Source organism: Aquarana catesbeiana, linkage group LG07 (assembly GCF_042186555.1).
Source record: "Aquarana catesbeiana isolate 2022-GZ linkage group LG07, ASM4218655v1, whole genome shotgun sequence".
In the NCBI taxonomy this organism is placed as follows: domain Eukaryota; kingdom Metazoa; phylum Chordata; class Amphibia; order Anura; family Ranidae; genus Aquarana; species Aquarana catesbeiana.
The window spans coordinates 118572017-118595858 of record NC_133330.1 but is presented as its reverse complement, the minus strand read 5'-3'; the positions used below and the strand labels follow the sequence as shown (position 1 = coordinate 118595858).

At 47.6% G+C, this 23842-nt stretch overlaps 1 protein-coding gene across 3 annotated transcripts in view; it reads left to right on the top strand.

The window, feature by feature from the left end:
• Positions 1 to 2000: 2000 nt before the first annotated feature.
• Positions 2001 to 23842, top strand: part of GRAP2 (GRB2 related adaptor protein 2) — a 1312439-nt gene continuing 1290597 nt past the window's right edge. For all 3 annotated transcript variants that reach the window (XM_073592657.1, XM_073592659.1, XM_073592656.1), the window contains exon 1: positions 2001 to 2359. The gene's annotated coding sequence lies outside the window, so the exon portion shown is untranslated. The remainder of the gene's footprint in view (positions 2360 to 23842) is intronic.

Here is a 23842-nt window from a genome sequence, read left to right as displayed (position 1 = left end):
GGTCCCTTGTACCATGCCTGCAGTCTCTAATGGTCTCCTGTACCATGCCTGCAGTCCCTGACTGTCTCTTGTACCATGCCTGCAGTCTCTGACGGTCTCCCTTACCATGCCTGCAATTTGACGGTCTCTTGTACCAGGCCTGCAATCCCTGACTGTCTCCTGTACCATGCCTGCAGTCTCTGGCTGTCTTCTGTACCATGCCTGCAATCCCTGACTGTCTCCTGTACCATGCCTGCAGTCTCTGACCGACTCCTGTACCATGCCTGCAGTCCCTGACTGTCTCCTGTACCATGCCTGCAATCCCTGACTGTCTCCTGTACCATGCCTTCAGTCCCTGACTGTCTCCTGTACCATGCCTGCAGTCTCTGGCTGTCTCCTGTACCATGCAGTCACTGGCTGTCTCCTGTACTATGCCTGCAGTCTCTGAATGTCTCCTGTACCACGCCTGCAGTCTCTGATGGTCTCATGTACCATGCCTGCAGTCTGACGGTCTCCTGTACCATGCCTGCAGTCTCTGGCTGTCTCCTGTACCATGCCTGCAGTCTCTGGCTGTCTCCTGTACCATGCCTGCAGTCTCTGGCTGTCTCCTGTACCATGCCTGCAGTCTCTGACGGTCTCCTGTACCATGCCTGCAGTCTGACGGTCTCCTGTACCATGCCTGCAGTCTCTGGCTGTCTCCTGTACCATGCCTGCAGTCTCTGACGGTCTCCTGTACCTTGCCTGCAGTTACTTATGCCTGTTGCCTCTTCCTCCCCTCTACCAGCTGTCACCTCTGCCCCCATGTTTCCCAATAACCCTCCTATCCCCACCCCCAGCGATCACAGCCTTTTCCATCTAAACTCTCCCACCCCACAATCCCTATTTCACCCCACCCTCAACTACCTTGCCCTCACTTACCCCTCCCCTCCCACCCTACTGACACCCAACTCCCAAACAACAACCCCCCACCACCTCCCAAACCACCCCTCTTCCTAGGCGATAGGTATCAGTAATTGGTATCGGCAAGTACATGCAAAAAAGTATCGATACTCGTACTCAGTGTTAAAAAAATGGTATTGGTGCATCCCTAAAAAAAGGTTTAATATTAATATTTTATATACGGTATAGCACCAACAAATTGGGGTTGATTTACTAACAATAGAGAGTGCAAAATTTAGTGCAGCTATGCATGGTAGCCAATCAGATTCTAACTGCAGTTTGTTCAATTAAGCTCTGCCCCAAAAACCTGGAAGCTGATTTCTATGCAGAGTTGCACCAGATTTTGCACTTACTGGTGTATGGCTGATGTATTTGGCCCACCTGCTACCCCCAACCCCTGCATTCTTCCCCTTACTACATCTAAGAAACACACGCCACACCTTCTGGATTAAATGGCCGTATGGCCCCTTTATTAACAACCACAACAAACTCTATAAATTAACTTCCATTTTAAATTTTATATATATATATATATAATGCATATAACTATGCAGAAAAATGTATTTTTCCTGTTGTATCTTCCACTCTGCTACTGTAGGTGGAAATGGTGATGTCCACATTTGCGCTTTAAGCTTATGAGCCTGAAATAGGCTCCTAATTATTGAAATCATATATTCCCCTGGGATTTCTCCTTCATCCAGGATACCCAAAAGGTATCCCCCTGGGTCTGGAGAAAACCCGGTCCCAAAAACGCTATTAATCATAAATACCACCTCGTTCCAATAACAAAAAAGTTTGGGACATCTCCATAGCATATGGATTAGGTTAGTAGGGGTCCCTTTACATCTAGGATATTGCGCTGTAGCCCTACGTTTGCATTTGAATAATTTCTCTGGTATGTAATATAAATAATTGTGTTAAATTTTGTGTTGAAGATAGAGATGCCAGTGGGGTTACTGATAGTGCCACTGTCCATTGTTCATCTGAAATTGGCCCAGGGGCATAGCGTGAATGTGTTTAAGAGTTGCCATAGCGACCCCACATTCAGCTCCAGGGGGGCCGCAGCTCTCTGCTATGAGCTGTCATCTTCCATGCTGCATTTTACAATCACAAAATCCTGGAAACGGAATCTAAGTCCGGTCCGCCTTGTGTCTCCCAGGGCCCCAGCCGAGATCTGGAATCCAGTCCGGAGCTTCTAGTTTGCCTTATCCCCAGATCACACCCCTCCTCTGCTCTCATTGGCTGGAGGAGAGAAGTTTGAGTTCCCAGCATCCTGGATCCTGAATTATGCTTGCTGCTGGAAGTGTGCTCCTACTGCTAACAATGGCAGGGGCCAGGGCACAGTGAGCTGCCTCTCTACTTCCACAGCCCACACAGACACACAGTGAGGACAGGAGGAGAGGAGCTGCCTGAGAGCCAGGACAGGACTTCATTAACTTAGGTAAGAGACATGCTGCCGTGCGATGAGGAGTATTCTCTAATGTGGGAACAGCCAGGCACAGCACACACTCCCCCCCCCCCCAGCATTTGTCCTGACTGCCAACACTCAGACAGTTAGAAAAGATGAGGGAGGGTAGCATGTCATTACTAGGATGTGAGAGGCGGGGGGCATGTCATGTGTAATTATCAGGACAGGGGCACTTATCATTACCTGGAGAGGGGGGCACATTTGTCATTCCTCGGAGGGGGACCAAACAGGTCTGACAGTGATTGTATTACATATGCCGCGTACACACGGTCGGACTTTCCGGCGGACTTGGTCCGGCGGACCAGAGTGTGCCGGACAATCCGCCCGTGTGTAGGCGCCAGCGGACTTTTCCGGCGGACTCTTTCCCCAAAGTCCGCCGGACCAAGATTTGAAACCTGTTTTAAATTTATCCGCTGGACTCAGTTTCGGGCGGAAAGTCCGCTCGTCTGTGTGCTGGTCCGATGGAAAGCCCGCTCGTGTGTATGCTGGTCCGACGGACCAGATACGACGCGAGGGCAGGGTATTGCATCTCGCGCTCGCTGCAATAGGAAAAACAGATTTTCCTATTGCGGTGAGCGCGGGGCATACCAGGCCCTTAGGTCTGGTATGGATTATGAAGGGGAACCCCCCTACGCCGAAAAAACGGCGTGGGGTCCCCCCTACAATCCATACCAGACCCCAATCCGAGCACGCAGCCCGGCCGGTCAGGAAAGGGGGTGGGGACAAGCGAGCGCCCCCCCTCCTAATCCGTACCAGGCCGCATGCCCTCAACATGGGGGGGTGCTTTGGGGGATGGGGGCGCCCTGCGGGGCCCCCCACCCTAAAGCACCTTGTCCCCATGTTGATGAGGACAAGGGCCTCTTCCCGACAACCCTGGCCGTTGGTTGTCGGGGTCTGCGGGGGGGGGGGTTTATCGGAATCCGGGAGCCCCCTTTGATAAGGGGGCCCCCAGATCCCGCCCCCCTACCCTATGTGAATGAGTATGGGGTACATGGTACCCCTACCCATTCACCTAGGGAAAAAGTGTCAATAATAAAACACACTACACAGGTTTTTAAAATAATTTATTAAACAGCTCCGGGGGGGTCTTCCTCCGGCTTCGGGGGTTCCTCCGGTTCCTCTTCTCCCGGCGTCCGGTTGGTTCTTCTCCGCTCTCTTCTCCCGGTGTTCCAGTTCTTCGGCCGGCTCCTCTGCTGTCTTCAGGTAGCTCTCTTGCCAGCAGAGGTCCGGGCTTCTGGGCTTCTTGGCTTCTTCCCTCTTCTCTTCTCCAGATGTTGACACGACTCTCTCTCCGGCTGGACTGCTCTCTGAGGGCTCCGTTGTGACTTATATAGGCGGAGACCCCGCCCCCTAATGATGTCACAGTCCCTGGGCATGCTGGGACTGTGACGTTTTAGGGGGCGTGGTCAACATCGGCCCTTGTCCTCATCAACATGGGGACAAGGTGCTTTGGGGTGGGGGGCCCCGCAGGGTGCCCCCCTCCCCCAAAGCACCCCCCCATGTTGAGGGCATGCGGCCTGGTACGGTTTAGGAGGGGGGGGCGCTCGCTCGTCCCCACCCCCTTTCCTGACCGGCCGGGCTGCATGCTCGGATCGGGGTCTGGTATGGATCTTTGGGGGAACCCCACGCCGTTTTTTTCGGCGTAGGGGGTTCCCCTTTATAATCTATACCAGACCTAAGGGCCTGGTATGCCCCGCAACGGGGCTCGCAAGGTGTCAATCTTGCCGATAAAAGCGGCAAGATTGATTTCCTTTTCTAGTCCCGTCGCACATGAGTCTCGTTCAAAATGAACGGACTTGTCCGTGTGTGGGCAAGTCCGTTCATTCTGAAAGTCCGCCGTACCTCCGGTGAAAGTCCGTCGGAAAGACGGGCGGACTTAGCCCGCCGGAAAAGTCCGGTCGTGTGTGGGCAAGTCCGTCCGTTTTAAAGTCCGGCGCACCTGGCGGACAAAGTCCGTCAGAAAGTGTGCCGGACCAAGTCCGCCGGAAAGTCCGACCGTGTGTACGTAGAAATAGAAACACTCCTCTCAGCATCTCCTTGGATCTCATAGCACTTTATACCCAGTAATTCCTTCCAATAGATCTTTAGATATCCTCCTCTTATCCTCATCAATGGTAATATGCAATAAGAACAATCTTCATGGTGTATAGCAGTGGCGGCTGGTGCTCAAAATTTTTTGGGGGACGCAAACTGAAAAATTCTGAAAAAAAAACATCAAATGCTGCCAGTGTGCTCCCTGCCCACCATCTGCACTTACCCTGTCTCTGTGGGACAGCTCCTCAATGCTCCTCAATGTCTTCTCCCGTCCTCTCTTAACGTCCCCTGCTATGATTGGAAGCCTGATAGCCATCCAATCACAGTGCCTATCATTTAAGCCAATCAGGTAACAGATCCGAGCACCCCCAGGGCCGGCCCAAGACATTGTGCTGCCTGGGACCAAGAATGAAATAAAAAAAAAAATAATCACGCCCACCAAAAGGCCCCCATATCCATTATTTTATATCATGACAATTTAAGCTAAAATTAAATGTATCAGAAAATCAGATTTACATGCAACAGTGGTGGTGGCAGTGGTGGGGGGTTCTGTCAAATGCAGCTGTGGTGGTAAGGGGTGGGAACAATGGGTGCTGGCACTTACTTGCTTACAGTGTCGGTTGTGCCTCCAGCGATGCCTTTTCCAACAGGGGGTCTCTGCTTGCAGCAGAAAGCTCCTCCCGCTTCACACTGTTGGCTCGACAGCTGACTTTCCCCTGCAGTTTCTGCCTCTTGTCCAGACATGGCATTTGTCTGCAGCAATGGGGTGGGGGGGGAGCAGCGGAGAGGATAGGCAGGCAGTCTACTGTGTGGGTATGGCAGCGAGTGCACTGACCAGGGCTGGACTGGGACAAAAATGTGGCTCTGGACTTCATCTAGACCAGCCCACTTTATTCCAAACACCTGGTGTTGGCGCTTCAATCATCCAGGCACCATGGTTGTTATGGTGTCAGGATGATTGAAGCGCATTATTTCTATTATTACATTGTAATATAATATTTAATTGTTCAACTCACCATAATGCAAAATCAGTGGCAGCCCGTAGCGTGTTACTTGCCACCGTTTTCTACCACCAGATGCAGCTTGTCACTTGCCATGTCACTTGTCAGCAGCTGCAGCGTGTAACTGTCTCCTGCCACCAGATGCAGCATGTCACTTGTCAGCAGATGAAGCTTGTCACTTGCCACGTCACTTGTCAGCAGATGCAGCTTGTCACTTGCCACATCACTTGTCAGCAGATGCAGCTTGTTACTTGCCATGTCACTTGTCAGCAGATGCAGCTTGTCACTTGCCATGTCACTTGTCAGCGGATGCAGCTTGTCACTTGCCACATCACTTGTCAGCGGATGCAGCTTGTCACTTGCCACATCACTTGTCAGCGGATGCAGCTTGTCACTTGCCACATCACTTGTCAGCGGATGCAGTGAGTCACTTGCCACGTCACATGTCAGGGAATGCAGCTTGTCACTTGCCACGTCGCCTGCCACTGGGTCGAAGGGGGTTTCGTCAGGTAGGATGTACGAGACCTATCTGGACCTAGAAGGGACTCTGTGGACAGGGGAGGAGAGAAAGATACACTGCGCCTGCACCACTGCTTATTTCAAGGGGACCGATCAGGCTTGTGTACTCCTACTTCCTGGTAGCGGTGGAACGCACATCATTTCCGGCTGATGACATCACGTCCGCCCTATCGTGCGTTACAGTCACCAGGAAGTGGGAGTACACAAGCCCGATCGGTCCCCATGAAATAAGCAGCAGTGTCGATGAAAGGGGCTTGCTAGCGGGCGGGAGTTTGCCGCCCCCCTGAATGTGCCTGTCCCCCCATTCGCTGCCACATTTGCCACCTTTCAGGAGCACATGCAGAGTAGGGAACCGTCTGGGAAGCCATAGGGTTTAACTGCAAGTTTCCCTTAGAAGCAGTAGCAACAGCAGCACCCGAGAGTCAATGGAAAAAATCAGCTGGGATACTGCCATTGCAGGACCCCTGGACAGATAAGTGTCCATATAATAAAAGTTAGCAGCTACAGTATTTGTAGCTGCTGACTTTTAATTTTTTCTGAAGGAGCCTGGAGCTCCGCTTTAAGGTGAGCTGCTAGAACACACAGAGTGGATCTCGGATGGTGCTTGGGAGTTTGATCACCGAGGTTTTGTTTGCCAGAGCACCTGGAACATCACTGGATCTTGTTTCTACACTTTTCTAACTGTATTACTGGACACTTCTTGCTAGTAAATATGAACACTTTAAATTAATATTTATCCTTAGATTGATGGACTTTCACCTCTATATGTAATTGTACATTTTTTTTTTACCGTTTCTATATATTACATCCTTGTTACATTTGGGATCTGGATTCACAATCCATTAGGGTCATCTGTGAAATTGGTATTTATATATTGCTTGTTTGCACAATTTTTTTAGTGTGTTAAGCACATTTTTTTTCTTTTACTTTATTGCACTGCACACTTTTAAAAATGTAAACTGTAATGGTATAGGATTAGTAATGGTCTATCTATCCCAAGAAGGACAGCTTCTCAATGCCTTTGCAAACTCTCTATACAGGTATTTAAAAGAATTGGAGATGTATGTCAAAATTGGATAGTTTCTACAAAATCTTTTGAATAAAGGCCCTTTCACATGGACGTGTCCATGTACGGGCTCCGCTTTGCTCAGTGGGAGATCGCTCCGTCGATCGCTGCTGAGCAGGCAGATGACATGTCTGTCTCTGCACACTGTGCAGGGACCAACCTGTCAGAGCGCCGCTCTCCTCTATGGGGGATCAGATGAAGACGGACCGTAGAGTCAGTTTTTATCCGATCCGCAGACGGATGGAAAAGTAGGGTTTTCCTCCGTCATCAGAAACGGAGCATAGCGGAGACTGATGTCAGCGGATGTTCATCCTCTGACATTCGCTATCCCATAGGGATACATGAATGTCCGTTTTTCATCTGAAAACGGATGGATGAAAAACAGACATACAGTCCATCCATGTGAAAGGGGCCTTACCCTGTAAATAAAGGCCTGAACAAACTCATTAGCCACTTGGGAGTATCCTGGCATGCAGGATCCTGGCAGGTGGTAGTGGATGTGGGGGGCGCGCAAGCTGCAAGCTACACCTCTGAATTGGCCCTATATCACTAGACCAAGCTGACCTTGCTGGTATGTCCTCTGTTCCCCTAAATTTATCATAATATATAATAATATACCATATATTTCTGATATTAAGCCCTTTTTCTTTTCTATCTTTTCCAGCAGGGCTATTAACTCTGATTTATAGAATTTAAATCCGTACATTCGGGCCTGTACTTGTAATGCATGCCTAAACTGTAGAAATTTTAAGAATCTTTGATTTGGAATATTATATGTGTTTCTTCATTCAGTAAAAGTTTTAGCACAGCTTCTTGGAATAGTTGTATCATATACCTTAGTCCCTTAAGCCTCCATATCTCAAACCCTTCAAATTTCAACAATTCCCCATAACTATTATTGTTCCAGATAGGGGTGTATACCGTATAGCCCTTTATTTCAGTAATTTTTTTCATTTCCTGCATACATTGTCAAACTGTTTACCCGTAAGAAATCCCTTATTAGACAATTGATTTTGCGCCACTAATAAAGAGATCAGTGGGTAATGAGGGTAAACTGATAGTAGCAAACCTTGTATAGGATCAGGGCCTGATATTACCGTCCATCCAAAAAAATGTTGTATTTGTGAGGCTAAAAAATAACTTTTTGGTTGGGGAATCGCCAATCCTCCTGCCCCTTTATTTAACAGTAATGTTGTTAACTTTATACGTGGTTGTTTTTTCTTCCAAATAAGTTATTCTAAGAGAATAAGAGATTCTATTTTTTTAAACCAAAGTACAGTTATCCATACGGGTGAATTATGAAACACAAAGTAATTGTGGAGTCCAAATCATTTTAACAAGGTTTGCTCTACCTATCACTGTTAGTGGTAGCTTACACCAACTTCGGCATTTATCCTTAAATTTCACTAATAAGGGTTTGAGATTCAGGTTAATATAGTCTTTTACTTTCCAGGATATCTCTATCCCCAAATATCTCAATGTATGCTTAATTTGGATTTGGGACGCTTGATTTGATAAAGGGGCTTTTAACTCATCTATTGGTAGTAATTCAGACTTGTCCCAATTAATCTGAAAGCCTGAAAGTTGCCCAAATATGGAGATGAGGATCATAAGTTCCTCTAATGACTTTGAGGTATCCCCAGAAAAATAAGAGCGTCATCTGCATACAGGGCAACTTTATCCTCTCTTCCCGCTCATCGGAACCCAATTATTTTTGCTGACTGTCTAATAGCAAGGGCAAGAAGTTCCGCTGCTATTGCAAACAGCAGTGGAGACAGAGGACACCCCTGCCTTGTCCCTCTAGACAAATTAAACTAACTTGATAGTGTATTATTAATTCTTACCCTTGTTTTTGGATCCCTATATAACATTTTAACCCATTTTATAAATCCCTGACCTATACCAAAAGCCTCCAGTACAACCCATAGATATTCCCACTATACCATATCAAAGGCTTTTTGGGCGTCTAAACACAATATTGCTCTTGATCCAGTATTTTCCATGGCAACTGCATATTTAATAAAAGTCTACGTATATTTGTTGATGCTGCTCTTGTTGGGATAAAGTCCGTTTGGTCCTTATGAATCAGGGTATTAATATAGCTTGATAATCTATTTGCAAGAACCTGGGCCAATATTTTAACATCTGAGGTGAGGAGGGAGATTGGGCAACATTGGGTCCTTTCCCTGTTTTGGAATTACTATAATTATCATTTCCTGCATTGATTCTGGAAGTCTTTGTTTTTGAAAAGCATCATTTAATACTTCTAATAATTCCAGCAACAAAATCTTATCACATTTTTTATAGATTTCTGTTGGTAGTCCATCCATCCCTGGCGCTTTATTATTATGGGTCTGTGCTACTGTTTTTTTTTTTTAACTCTTCCAGGGATATGGGGCTATCAAGAAATTCTCTTTCTTCTAATTTGAGTTTAGGAAAAACCAATTTGTCCAAGAATTGTTTTACTTGGTTCATTGTCTTCTCCACCCTTGAAGTGAGGTGAGGTGTAGAAGTCAACAAATATATTCTGAATACTACCAGTATCATACGACACCACCGCCTCTAGTACTACCCTGGCCCCTTTTTCCATCTGATCGGTTTTTGACTTACGAATAAGGAGTGTAACATCCCCGGACTGATACATCCGAGACATCCAAACCCCCGGCCACCGACTTGGAAGGGCTGACCAACTCACCCACCCTCAATGCCCCGAAAAAAGCCAAAACAAAAGCTGTCCTAAACAGCTGAACTTCAAAAGGAGTAAAACAGACACTGGATAACACCCCCGACAACTCTTCCAACATACCCAAATACACCGGTTGCCGAGTATCCGGCCTACTGTGCCCTTTTCTGTAACCCCTCAACGCCTTCCGTACTGAGAAAGCCTTTGTAACATCCTCCACACCACCCAATTTAAACAAGAAGGCCAGGCCCACCATTTTACTGTTAACCAAAGCGACAGACACCTCCTCCTCGCAATTATTACCCAGAAAATACAGCAACACGTGTAGCCTGCCCTCATCGCTGGAACAACCCCCGACACTACTTACCAGCTCATTCCACTCTCTCCACACCCTCTCGTAAGCCTGCCAAGTAGCCTTCACTACTGACTTCCGAACCAACGACATTATGGTGTCAATACGAGATCCCACAAATGACTTGGGCACGGGACTCCAAGTTGCTTTGCCTCCGGTGCCAACTGCCGGAATCTGTCCCACTGTAAGCAAGAGAGCGCATCAGCCACTTCATTCTCAACCCCCAGGATATGAACAGCACACACAAAAATAATTAACTGTAAACACAACAACACCAAATGACATAGAAAATGGACCACAGGCAAGGAAGACGCTGACAGGGAATTAATGGCATGCACCACCCCCAGATTATCGCAATGACAACGAACCCACTGGCTCTTGAAATCCGCCCTCCAAAGCTCCACAGCCAGCACTATAGAAAAGAGTTCTAACAACATCAAATTCCGATTGAGACCAGACCCACAGGCCACTGATCCGCACACCACCGACCATTGAAATAAGCCGCATAACCCAATGACCCTGCTGCGTCAGGGAAGAGATCCAGCTCGCCCGCCTGTACTGCAGGCCCCAGCCAAAAAGACTTGCCGTTGAACTGCTCCAAAAACACATCCCACACCTGCAAATCCTCCCAATGTTCCCGACTAATCCAAACTAAATGATGTGGGGCCTTAACCCCCCGCAGTGGCGGCCACCAAGCATCTACAAAACATGCGCTCAATCCCCAAAAACTGCAAAACCATAGTGGGTCCCTCCGTCTTGTCTTGAGCCAACAGAACCCCAAAAACTTGAAAAATATGCTGTAAGGTGGCCAACAAGATGAGACAGGACCGATCCCCCAGGGGGCCTATAACCAAGAAATCATCCAGAGAGTGCAAAATAGAACTAAGGCCGGACAAGTCCCTGGTGACCCATTCCAGAAAGGATGTCACGTACCTGGTGGCGGAGCCCAGAGTGCAGGGAGTGGCCTCTCGTGTGCCTCTGGCTCAAGAACCCCTGATAGAGGAAACAGGGACTCGAGAGCGCAGTGGGCCACAAGTGCCTGGCAGATGGCAGGTGTCTCTGTAGTTCAACTGATGCACTGGAACAGCGGACTATAAGAAGATGCACCGGATCACTGTCTGGAACACTGGAACCACTGGTCATGAGGAGAAGCACTGTAGCAGGCAGCAATTCCGGAACAGCAGGCAGCAGGGAGGTGTTCTGTAGTTCAGCTGGAGCACTGGAACAGCAGGCTGTAAGAGGGTGCACTGGAACACTGGCAGGAACACTGGAACCACTGGCTGTGAGAAGAAGCACTGCAGCAGGCAGTAACTCCAGAACAGCAGGCAGCAGGGAGGTGTTCTGTAGTTCAGCTGGAGCACTGGAACAGCAGGCTGTAAGAGGGTGCACTGGAACTCTCGCAGGAACACTGGAACCACTGGCTGTGAGAAGAAGCACTGTAGCAGGCAGGAACTCCGGAACAGCAGGCAGCAGGGAGGTGTTCTGTAGTTCAGCTGGAGCTCTGGAACAGCAGGCTGTAAGAGGGTGCACTGGAACTCTGGCAGGAACACTGGAACCACTGGCTGTGAGAAGAAGCACTGTAGCAGGCAGGAACTCCGGAACAGCAGGCAGCAGGGAGGTGTTCTGTAGTTCAGCTGGAGCACAAGCAGAATCAGACAGGCCGGGGTTAACACTGGTGGGCAAGCAGGTACCAAACAGGGGCAGAAGTGTAGTCAGGATACAGTCCGGGTTGGCAACAGGCAGGTAGCTGGTAACCGTAGGAAGAGGCAGGAGAATAGTCAAACGAGCTGGGGTCAGGGACTGGCAGCAAACATCAGTAGTCAGGAGCAAGCCGGGTAAACAGGAAGCAGGTAGGCAGGTATTCAGGTAGCTTAGGGTCACAGGGAACGCTGTAGACCGGACAGCAAGAAAGCATGCTGACAGGCTCCTTTAAATAGGCCTAATGGCGCCAAACGCTGTCACACTGCACATCTGCGCGCATCCGCGCGCACTCGTGCACGCCCGTGTACCGATCGTACGTGCCCGTTCGTACCATCGTGCACCCGCGTACACCCGTTCGTACTAGCGCGCACCCACATGCGTCTGTTCGCGCCAACGCACCTCCGCACACGTCCTCTGGCTCTAACAACAGTGGTTCTGTTAACCGATCTTCCGCCGACGGCAGCGCTAACAGGACCCCTTTCATGACAAAGGAACTGAACATCTCAAAATAACAGCAATAAATGGTGCAGCCCATTGGTAGGCAACGGTCAACAAAATACATCCCTTCCAACAACATCCCTATAGGCGATCACTATCCGGATGTACCAGCAACAAACGAAAGGCTGACTATGTCCATCTTGGCCATGAGAGCTCCTTTACCAAATTTTTTTTTTACCCACTGCACCACCTGATCAAATGAGGCATAGGATACAGTACAAAGGGAACGATCAATCGTATCGTTCACCGACCCTCCCTTAGGGTGAGAGAGGTGGTGAATGAGCCTAAATTGATTTGTTTTCCCCTTGGGTACTACTCCCAAAGGTGAAACCACTAACTCCCCCACCCGCGGCAACGAGAACAGGCTGGCCATCCTTCCCAATGTCACTTCTTTCTGCAGCTTACTAGAAATTACATCAGGATGATCATAAGCTGACTTCAGGTTAGCCAAAACAGGAGGGACCCGATCCAACGTACTTGGGATTGGGAAGCCCTCCTTAAAACCCAACCACAGTGTCCTTGCAGCCACCCTGTTCAGATACCTACTTAAATACGGCGCCATTTTTTCCACCCTCACCGGAGTCATCCCTCTTTCCAGCATCAGCCAATTTCCTTCCTTTTTTGAAGCATTTCGACAAGGGGTGACCCCCCCGCAGCCCGAACACTCATGCCGGGAAACAGCAGGAGCCCCCAAATTTGCAGGTGCCCTTGTTAAACTGCCAGCAGAACCCCTTACGCTTTGTGCCAGTTGGCGAACATCCGCGGGGTAAGTCTATAGCGCTGCTTTTCTTCCTCTTCCTTCTTGCGCTCATCGGGCTTAACCTTGTCCAGGTTAAACTTCTCCAGCAGTAGCAACGAAAAAATCTCCATGTAGTCCCCTTTCCAAATCTTCTCCTCCACTTTCAGGTGAGAACCCAAGGGGCCTTCGTAGCATACATAAACTTTGCATCACGCAGCATCCACCAGCCGTATGCTGTCTGAAGACGACACCCCCGGGGTGGCTCCTGTGACTGTATTTACCTGGGATGATCCCGCAACCCCAGGGAGAACAGAAGCCAACCTGGGAGTCTCAGCAGGTGGCTGTGGAACGGCGTGCACCACAGGCTGAACTATGGGCAGTGACACTGTAGGTTCTGACCCATCCCCCCCAGCCATCCAGGCCGTGACCAGTTACACCATGGGTGCAAGAGGTCCTGCCACGGAACCCCTGCCCACCATATCCCTGAAGCCCCCTACCAGCACCAATAAAAGGTGCTGCAGTAATGCCTCCCCAAAGCCACCGACACTACCCCCTGTTCCCGGAAGGGCAATACCGCCATCCAGAGCCCCCCATCCAACCTCAGGTGCCTTGACAGGCGCTGGGACAGGCACACCCCCAACTTGCACCCCAGAAGACACACCAACAGGGGGAGAAGATACAGACACCAAGTTCACAGGACTAGACACAGGGACAGATAAGGATTTACCAGGCTGCCCAGGGGAAACCGACCAACAAGTCGCTGCTCCAGATCCCTGAAGAGGTCTCTGCTGGACCGTCGCCGCTGTGGGCCCCTCAGAATCTGTGTCCAACACCTTGCCCTCAGACTGATGGTCCCCCTGACCACCAGGGGATGCTGTAGCGACAGAAGGGGGCGACCGCCCAGGGTTGACGTCATCATCCTGTACCCAACCGACCGCGTGGCTCACCGCCGACTGTATCACACGCTGAGCCCTCTGCCGGCCTGCAGATGCTGCTCCCAAGCCGTCGCCGTCTCCACTGGAACCTCCGCTTATTCCCTCGCTGGCCGCAGCCACCCTGGGGGAGGGGCCCGCGCCAGCGCCAGCCGACTCTCCACGCCGGGCCATGCCATGGGCAGGGGAAGGCCCCGCATGGCTCACCACCGAATCCTGTGCCAGCGTTCATGGAGGCCTGGAGGGGGAAACAGAGGGCACCCTCCGGGCCGAGTCCTGCCTGTGCTGGGGATTCCTCCCAGCCCCAGTGGCGGGAGAAGGTGCTGGTCTCTTCACCCTGGGCATTGGAGGGTCTGCGATTGGGCTCTCAGAGTGGCGGCTCACCCTGGGCGACTCATCCAGACTAAAGCACGCATTAGGCCGAGACCTCCTCGCACGTGGTGAGGCAGGGGAAGGGGAGGCAGCAACCTGCCCCGAACCCCTGCAATACTGCTGCCAGCTGAGAATTAAGCCACTCCGGGCCGTTAGCTGCGGTAGCTGAGCACATCTGCCCCAGCAATCTATCAAAATTATCAATTTTTGAGTGCAACCCTGAAATAAAAGATTTCTTTGGTGTTGCCTCTTTTCCTACTAACTAATCCCTGCCCCCCAGGCATGACCAATACCCAGGCCGCACCTCCTAGCCCCGCCATTGCTCAACACCTATTACCCCCACCTCTTGACCTGCCCCCTTTAGGAACAAACCTGTGCAACCTCTAACAGCAACCCCCAGTCATGTGGGCCCTACACCCAGGTTCCCTTTTGTTCTGGGCCTGTTCTTTCCAGTTTTAGTAAATCAACCCCATTATCTCATGCTTTGCAAAAAACACAGACCATTTATGTCAGCTCCTGTGCTTGAAGAAACTTTTATATAAGGATGGGTGAATCTGGCCGGATTTGATTTTGGAGGGTTTGTTGAATCCTGTCTGAAAATCGTGTAACCAGAACTTAGTAGTAAATCCCACCAAATATGTAAGCACAAAGCTTGTTGTTGCATTCTGACCATTTTGGAGGTTTCACTTTTACTAATTACAGTGACCCTTTCCATATAATTGTATTTCAGTTTAACCATTTGACCTCTGGAAGGTTTTACCCCCTTCATGACCAGGGCATTTTTTGCTATTCAGCAGTGCGCTATTTTAACTGACAACTGCAAAGCCATGCAACACTGTATGCAAGTTGAATTTAGGTTCAATGAGTTTTATTGTCTTATCAACACAAAATAAACAAGAACGTGACCAGGTACAAATCAGAGGGCACTCTGGTTTGATAAGTTTGGATTGTACAGAAGTTACAATGCATTCTAGGTTTTATGCATGAGTATTCTGAAGACAATTCAATACCGTATGGTTCAAGGCATTATACATGTGTCAGTTCAAGTGCGATTCCTGTCAGTCGGACACCCCATTGGGAAAATACTGTGTCCTCGGGCTGATGAAACCTATATGCTTAAGCTAATCATCTGGTATTTCCGGTACGATGATGTCAGTGTACATGACTAGGGTAGCTAAGAGCTAACCATCCACTTACCACATCACTTTATCCTTGTAACCCTTGTATCCCCTTTTACTTGTAATAAATAACACTCGACAACTGAGGTGGGGTAAAATGGCCAAAATTATCTTTTATGAACAACAACTTTAATTAAATAACCAACATAATATTTAATTATGAACCATTCCCACTCAAGGATACCATACCTGAGATTCCCCACTGTTTACCCAGTGAACCGAATTATAATGCCGTCAAGGACCCCAAAAAATGCCACAGTGCCACAGGTGTAACGCCTTACACCTGGGCGCCCTGCCGCACATGAAAGGCCTTCTGCACCCCATCCTCCAACCCCAGAAACCATAGGTCAGTGCCCACCGTGTTGAGATGAACTCCATCACCCCTAAAGAAATTGTCACGTGTCCGACTCCAACTCCAAGTGTCTGATGATTAGGCCCCTGTTTCTAACAAAAAACTTCCCCACCTCCTTATTGACTTTTACTCTGGCCTTGTTAATCTTGTCAACTGATCTAGCTTCCCTCCATGCCGTTCTGACCACGATATCCAACCAAACTTTGATGGTGCTCGGGAAATCATTACGAAGCCTGAGAAAAACGAATATCTCAAATAAGTTCCCTAGAGGACCTGATACCTAAATCATTGCCCTCTGCATGTATAATAAGTATGTCCGGGACCCTGTCCAGTCTGGCAAAACGAATAACCTCTGGAACCACCCGACTCCACAGCATGCCCTGAACCCCAGTTTACTGACACTTCCTAACTCCCGGGGAAGGCCCAGCTGCCTGGTCTCAGGCCTAACTTCCGCCTGTCTGGCACCCCAGTACACATAAGAATGCCCCAGGATCCACACGAGGCATCTCCGACCTGTAAGTAAACAAAAAGAACCACAGTGCAACCCACCAGCCTGCCATACTTGGCTAAATAACATAAACGAAAAAGGAAGACATAGGGTGAAAAAAGGTAAAGGTGCAACACGAAAACCCCCCCATGATCTACAACAAATGGGGCTTCACGTACAGCCTGAACCTTTTGGACTCCCACGTGCCAATCTGCTTGACCACATTGTTGCTCAAACCCCATCTAGATGCCTCTGTGGCTGTGCCTATGCGAAAGGAGTGAGACTCATACTGCATGGGATCCAAGCCCGTCTCCCCCAGACATTTACGAAATACTGCCACAAACTGAAACCTGGATAAGCAGGAACCGTCCGCGTGGACAAACAAAGGCTCCGCCAGTTGTGGCCGTATTGCAGCAAATTGTTCCATTGCAACAACAAGGGATTTTGTGGCATCCCCACTACCCTGCAATTTGAACAAGAAGGCTAGGCCTGCCAATTTGTGGTCCACGGCCGACGCCGAGGCCCCCCGAATAAAGTTACGTACCATAAAATACAGCACTAAGGAAGACACTTCCACCCCGGGCTCCAGCCCCCCTACCTCTGACAGCAACGAATTCCATTCCATTCAAGCCATGTCCTGGAATATGCTTCCCATGTCGCCACACTCAGGGAATTCTGAATTAATCCAGCGCTGATTCCAATGCGATTGTCCAAAACCGCCGCGGACAAGGTGTCCCATGCTGCTCTGCCTCTGGTGCCAACATGCGAAACTCATCCCACTGCAAACGAGACAATGCATCCGCAATCTTGTTACATACCCCAGGAATGTGAACAGCATAAATAAAAGCATTTAGTCATAAGTAGAGCAGTACTAAATGGCCTAACAGGCGCACCACAGGCGGAGATGAAGCCCAGATGTTAATAGCCCTCAACACCCCCATATTGTCACAATGGAAGCGCACCTTCTTATTCCGAAATGCATCCCCCCAGATTTCCACTGCCAGCACAACAGCACCAGATTTTTTAACCAGCCCTCTGCATTCCATTCCACTGGCCACCGTCCTACATTGACCCTGAAAGAAAGCCCCATACCCTACCGATCCCGCTGCGTCCGTAAACAGGGCCAAGTCAGCATTGCTGACAGGGCCAGCCATCCACAGGGATCTGTCATTGTAAGCCTCCAAAAATGTGTCCCAAATCCTAAGGTTGGCCCGTAGATCCTTAGTCAAAGGAATATAGTGCCTCGGGGCGCTGACGCCCACTGTAGCCAAGGAAAGTTGGCAGCAAAAAATTCTACCCATAGGAATAATCCTGCAGGCAAAATTCAACTTTCCCAGCAAGGACTGCAACTCCCTCAACTGTACCTTGCACCTGCGAGCCATGCCGCCCACTTCTTTTCACAGGGCCCCCAGTTTGTCCTCGGGCAAACAGTACTCCATGGCCACCGGATCGATCGTTATGCCCAGAAAAACCAGCTCAGTCGCCGGTCCCTCCATTTTGTCTGGGGCCAAAGGGATGCTGAAATGGTCCGCTATATGTTGTAACGTCCTCAGCAAAACCGCACAGGCGTTGGAAGCAGGCGGACCAATGCACAGGAAATCATCTAGATAGTGAATGATGGAATTCAGCCCTGACACATCCCGCACCACCCATTCGACAAAAGGAACTAAAGGCCTCAAAATGGAACACCCCATTGGGCGTAGGCAACGATTGACGAAATACGAACCTTGCCATGATAGCCCAAAAGGTGCACACTGTCCGGATGAACTGGGAGCAGGCAAAACGCTGCCTCCACATCCGCCTTGGCCAACAATGAACCAAGGCCATACCTACGTACCCAGGACACGGCCACGTCAAACGAAGTATAGGTGACCGCACAGGCCTGTCAATACCATTGTTGACCGAGCCCCCTCTTGGGTGGGACAGAAAACGGTAAACGGTACTTGCCTGGCTCTTTTTTGGGAACAATCCCCAGGGGAGACACTACCAGGCCCAGAAATGGAGAGGAAAAAGGGTCCGCTCATCCTACCAGGGAAACTTCCTTCGCAAGTTTCTCCGACACTTCTTCTGGGAACTGGATTGCTGACTGTAAATTAGTGGACAAGGGTGGCACCCCTGCCAGTGCACATGGGATATGAAAACCCTCCTTAAAACCTTCCCCCAGGAGCCGTGCTGATTCTTGATCAGGGTACTTACTTAGGAAAGGAGCCATCCTTTCTACCCTTACCGGAGTCCTCCCTTTTTCTGGACGTATTACCCCCTTGGCCTTTTCCAGACTTGAAGCAGCGTGTGAGAGAATGGCCACCGCCACACCCGGAACACTCATGTTTAAAGCGACAGGTCCCTCCGAAGTGGAAGGAACTGTCGTTAAACTGCCAACAAACCCCCTTTTTCCGCAAGGCCGACATACCTGAGGTGGAGGAGCTGCCAGCCCCTCCTGGAAAAAACTGTCTCCCCCCTCTGGCCGGTGTCATCAGTTTCATCCAGAGATCGATATCCTTATGGTCCCATAGAATAGCGGGCCGGACGGCCTTCTGCTGCCGGAACTGCTCGTCGTAGCGGAGCCATGCCACTCCACCATAGACCCTATTAGCTTCTCCTATAGTATCCAAATAACAAAATAGAGCCATACAACTGTAGGATTTAGCACTGCTCTGCTGAGCAGGAGATGCAGCAGCTGCATAGACAGCTACGCCCTGATCGCCCATTCATCTGAACGCTGCAGACCCCCATCGTATGGGATCACTCGGGGGGGCTCCACACCGCACGGATTTGGCTGCATCTGGCAGATCTCTCTCATCGTTTAAACTTTTCACTCATCCACTTGTCAGATCTTCAATGCCAAGGACTGAATGTGTCTGTAGTGTGGGTGATCGCTTGCTGCAAGCCTCTGGTCCAAGAATTCTCTGAGATTACTCTTCGTGCATCAGGAGTATTGAAGGAATCCATGGGAGCACCTTTTCCACATTGGAGTCCCAGTTGCTGAGGACCATTTGTTTGGTGAGAAGAGCAGGAGAACAGTTCAGGGAATACATCATCTTTGTATATTTTCCACTACTAAGCCTGTACTGACCGCCCCTGAGTAAGGGCGGTCTCAGGCTTTCTGGTAAGCCTTTAATTTTACCATCTGGTGGTGGGCTGCACTAAAGGTGGATCATGCAATCCTGAACCCTGCAATAGCCTTTTTTGGATCTTTTTGGATTCATCCTCTCGTTTGAGACACTTATAAACTTTATTTTCTATTTTGCACTTTTTTCTTTGTATACACCCTTTAGGGTATGGACTCACGTTTATAAGGATTATCACTCATATGAATTTTATTATTTATGATGATACAAGTTTTGGGTGAATAATTCACATGTGTCCTTATTATATATGTGCATTGTATCACTTTAAACCAGAGTTACACTGATTATAGTTTAGTATTACTTATTGACTCATGATAATTTTGTGGGTTCTGGTATATTTACATATATCAACATATGTGTTCTTCTTCACTGGCCCAGCGCTACACTGTTCTTTCTGTTTAATTGTAATTGCCTATCCTTACATTATTAAAGTTAAAAGGTGTTTTTTTTCAATAACAGCAAATGTGCTATATTTGTGCAAATGGTTTTAATTGTGTTTGGGCTATATTAACAAGGATTGGGGATTTTAAAATGTTTTGATTTTATCTTTTTTTGGTTAAATACAAGTTTAACAATATTATAATTAAGATGTATATATCTATGCTATGGAAAAAATAAGGAAGTTATGTATTTCAGGCTCTACGCCAGAGGAATTGTGGTTAGTAGAGAAAAAGAGAAGTAATGCCGCGTACGCACGACCGGACTTTACGGCATTTCAATCGTGTGTGGGCTCCAGCAGACTTTTTTTCTCAAAAGTTTGACGGACCTAGAAATGAAACATGTTTCAAATCTGTCCGATGGACTAGAGTCCGGTCGAAAAGTCCGCTCGTCTGTATGCTAGTCCGATGGACAAAAACCGACGCTAGGGCAGCTATTGGCTACTGGCTATGAACTTCTTTGTTTTAGTCCGGTCGTACATCATCACGTACGAATCCGTTGGACTTTGGTTGATTGTGTGTAGGCAAGTCCATTCATTCGGAAAGTCCGTCGTATAGTCCGTGGAAAAGTACCCCGGGCAAAGTCTGCCATAAAGTCCACTTGTGTGTATGCGGCATAACTGTGTTGTGTAATCCTTTGCACTAGGGAAAATATATACATCAGGTGAGATAAGGATTTAAAAATATGGAAAAGGGTGTTCAAAGGTATTTGAGGGAAAAATATGGAAAACAGGTCTAAATGAAGAATGAATGAAATGGCCAAATGAATGTGGAATGAGAAAGTGTTTGTATTGTGTTTAATAAATGCACAGGGTATTATTATCTTAAAGTGTTTGTTTAAAATGTACACAAAGAGTTGTCTCATATTGTATTTTCTTGTTTCGGGAGTAGAGGCTATTCGGCCCATGTTGCTGATAATGTACCAGTATATTTCCCTAAAAGTTTGGGGTTAAATTAAAATTGATAATGGGATTTTGGTAAAAAAAAGGGGAAAACTATACATGTTTGAAGAGTTACTGAAATTAAGTAACCAGGACCAAAATAAATTGCTGCATGTATTGAGTCCATGAGATACTGAAAGAGGAAAGTTTGTTTGAATAACAGTCAGAGTGACTATTCTGGATATATTTACCTTTTGAATTCCCAGAATGTCAATCGCGAAGTGTTAATGATGTAATGTTTATCCATCAATGTTTTGTTTGTTGCTGATGATCAGATATATTTGCAAAGTTGGGAGGCTGACTTCTGAGCCAGAATATATGTTTGGGTAAAATGTTCTGTTCGGAGACCCTCGGGTCCACTTGGGTCCCTGGGGATAGAAGGAACTAAAATGTGTTTGTTTTGTTGAAATACTGGATTTGAAAGGGAAAACAAATGTTTAGTTAAATATATTGAATCTGAATAATGAAAACTCTTGCTGAGAAACATTTTTATTTCTGCATGCTTTACTTATGTTTGAGTCAATGAGGAATAATATTTTTAATACCTCCAATGGTTAAGGCCTGAATTGATCAGGTAGATTCTGTGATTATTTATGTTGGATGAGGAGTATCCGCCCCAGCCAGCCAGCATTCACCCCTAGCCCCATGCACATGAAGAAATGCCAACCCCATTCATACCCTGCCCTATACCCTATCCGGATGAAGAGATGACTACAGATTTTACATGGAAATCTTTGTTGTTCATCTTTGTTGTTCAAATACCATAGGAGGTGCTGAGATGAGTAAAGGCAGACTCCTGCTGGAAAATGTTCCTGGGAATAACACCTTGAGGGGTAGCCAGTAACGCACACCCAAGGTCTACGGAATTCCAGTGAGCATCACAAGATTCCCAATGCATCAGTTCCAGTCTGTCTGTGGATATTGAGTTCTATCCTTACAAAGAGAAGGCAGGATTTTTGGGGTGGAGGATCTCCGTAAAATATGGGTAAGCACATAATCGAACCAAACGTTTTGGGAAAAGTTTAGGAGAATGAGAATTATAATGTGGACATTTCCTTTTCCTTCCTTTTTATAAATTTAATGGACATTCAGAAGCCATACAAGAGACTTTTTTTGTGCTTTTCTTTGGGACTATTTTTATTTGGCCTAAAGGCTTTCATGCCCCTCCCACTTGCTTTTATGGACTGTCACGCCCCATTCCCTCTTTATATTTCATGGACAATTGCTATGCAGCTGAGATTATGTGTTTATTGTTTTCTATTTTTACATGCTTAGTGTGGTGGTAAATTTGTGGGAAAGTAGTCCAGGTGAATGTCGGGGGGCATATTGGGTTTGTGATTGTCACGTTCTTGACATAACAGAGGATTGTAGTAATATGCCCAAAACATGCTCTGCCATTTCAGTATACAAGATGGCTTAAATCTGCATCTATAAAAGAATGCTTAGAAAGATGCTTGCACAAGCATTGTGCTCTATATACATCATTGTGGGTTGGTAGGCCATGGGACAGGATGCATGACTTATGACTCATAACCAGATGGCCTGTTGACCCGTGTTAACTCATGATAATGTATTTTAAGGGCTCACTGACTTGTATAACCATATAACTATATATTTCTATACAAATACATCATTTACTAGCCACTCCCCTCTTCTTTTTCTATTGGTAAGTTGAACCATATGTAAGATGTAACACACCTAATAAAGGCAGACATTTTACGAATGCATAACTTGCTTCTCATTTCATGGTGTCTCCAGATATCTGAGGGCACTGTTGGTGTACCTAATAGACGGGTGGTCCTCCAAAATACCTACCATTTCCTTTCATTTATGAGGGGACGTTCCTGCCAGACCAATCTGCTAACATTCTATGAGGAAGTGAGCAGCCATCTAGATATGGGGAGGGCTGTGGATGTGGTGTATCTGGACTGCAAAATCATTTGATACAGTCCCCTATAAATGCTTAATTTACAAGCTGAGGTCCGCAGGTTTGGACCATAGGGTTTGTGCTTGGGTAAGAAAATGGCTACAGGGATGGGTCCAAAGGGTTGTGATAAATAACATGTACTCAGCCTGGTCTGGAGTAGTGAGTGTAGTACCCCAAGGTTCTGTCTTGGGACCAATTCTATTCAACATATTCATAAACGACATATGATGGGATAAATAGTTCAGTCTCAGTTTTTGCAGATGACACAAAGTTAAGCAGAGTAATAAACTCTCATCAGGACATTGACATTTTGCAGAATGACCTGAATAAAATAAAGGAGTGGGCTGATAAATGGCAAATGAGGTTTAATGTGGAGAAATGTAAAGTAATGCCCTTGGGGTCAAAAAACATAAATGTAAAATATTCACTAGGTGGAGTACAGCTGGGGGAGTCAAGAATGGAGAAGGATCTAGGGGTACTAGTAGGGAACAGGTTGTGCCAAGCTGTAGCTGCAGAATATTAGCATGCATAAAAAGGGGATATACTCCAGGGACAAAACCATTATTCTGCCACTTTAAAAAACTCTGGTTAGGACTCATTTGGAGTTTTCAGTCCAGTTCTGGTCACCAGTCCTCTGAAGGGATGTGTTGGAGCTGGAGAGAGTCCAAAGAAGGGCAACAAAACTAATAAGGGGACTTGAAGACCTCAATTACGAGTAACGGCTGCAAACACTAAATTTATTCTCGCTGGAGAAAAGACACTTGAGAGGAGATATGATAGCGATCTACAAATATCTCAATGGGGATCCTAGCATTGGAAATAAACTATTCAGTCATAGGGAGTGTAAAAGGGTACAGGGCCACACAATGAGACTGGAGAAGAAGCGGTTTAACCTTAAACTGCGTAGGGGTTTTTTCACTGTTAGGGCAATAAGGATATGGAACTCTCTCCCACAAATGGTGGTGGCTGCGGGGAGTATGGATATCTTTAAAAGACTTTTGGATGTACATCTTAAAAAAACACAACATACAGGGATATGGGAAAGCATTATAGACACTGATACACATGCACCCACACAGGTTAAACTGGATGGACTATTTTATTTTTTC